Consider the following 1,385-nt stretch of genomic DNA (forward strand, 5'->3'; position numbering starts at 1 on the left):
TGCACTAAGTGAGGCTCCCTTGCACTAAGGAGAGGCTCTCATACACTAACCAAATAAAGAAATGATAGTGCATGATATGTGGGCATAATACTCCACTCACCAAGCAACCTCATTTTACATTTACAACAATTTACATTCATAAGTTTACTTATCTTTACTTTATGATCAACAGTTCACTCCAAATGCGCAACTAGAGTTGATGTGTGGGATGGGGAAGAGCTCGAAGGGGTGGCTGAAGAAGATATTGATGTTTCGCCATTCAAAGTTATTGAAGAGGGAATTTCAATTGAGCATTTCTCCCATGAACATATCTTATATAAGATTGAAGATGAGGATGATATTGATATTCAACGTGATGGAAGCATACGTTGTGAAGCTTGCGTTCATCCTATCTTTTCTGAGAAGCACTACAAGTGTGTGGAATGCGACTTTATCATCCACGAAACATGTGCTAATCTTCCTCTTCGAAAACGACATTGGCTCTCCACGAAGCCGTTTTATTTAAACGCCAATAAGGATGATATAACCAAATCTCTCTTTCGATGTGGTGCATGTGAAACAACATCCAATGGTTTCAGGTACACAGAGCCGTGCCTCAATGTTAGATTTTGAAACATTGGCTTATGGCATCAAATTTTCTAGAAACAATTAATTAATGGCATATTTTTCTAGTTTCATCTATAAGCTCAATTAACAAAAATATAAATGTAATGCTTAAAGATTAAATTTTTTATGATACTTAGAACAAAGAAGACAAGAATACATTATAAACTTATGGTTTTCGTACTTAAGCAACCAAAATAGTATACAGTCATTTTTAATTATCAAATTACAAGAAAATAAATAAAATTCGGTTGTGTTGTATATAAAATTGTTGGCACGACACTGCAGGTACGAGAGTGATGAGGGAGTATCACTAGATATGCGATGTGCGTTTGTGATCTCATCGTATTGTGATTATGAATGCCACCCACATATAGGGATGTTAATATGGGCTCAACCTAACAGGGTTAGGGATAACCCTGCAAACCCATTTGTAATCCTAACCCTCATTTTTTAAACAGGGTTTAAATAGGGTTGGCCCTAATAGGACCAGGGTTTAAATTCTAACCCTTTTATTTTGATTCACACAACTATTATACAATATTTAATAATGTTTTTCATCAAAAAAAACTTAAAGTAGAGTTTTCTCGCCAAAAACTGAACAACGAAATTTTCCGTCGAAACCGCAAAATAGAGTTTTCAACTAAAACAACAAAATCGAGTTTTCCTTCCAAAAACGCAAAATCGAGTTTTTCGTCAAAACTTCGAAATCGAGTTTTCCCGCCAAAAAATCAAAATCGAGTTTTTCGCCAAAACCTCAAAATCGAATTTTCCCGTGAAAA

Source organism: Brassica oleracea, chromosome C1 (genome assembly GCF_000695525.1).
Source record: "Brassica oleracea var. oleracea cultivar TO1000 chromosome C1, BOL, whole genome shotgun sequence".
Taxonomy (NCBI): Eukaryota; Viridiplantae; Streptophyta; class Magnoliopsida; order Brassicales; family Brassicaceae; genus Brassica; species Brassica oleracea.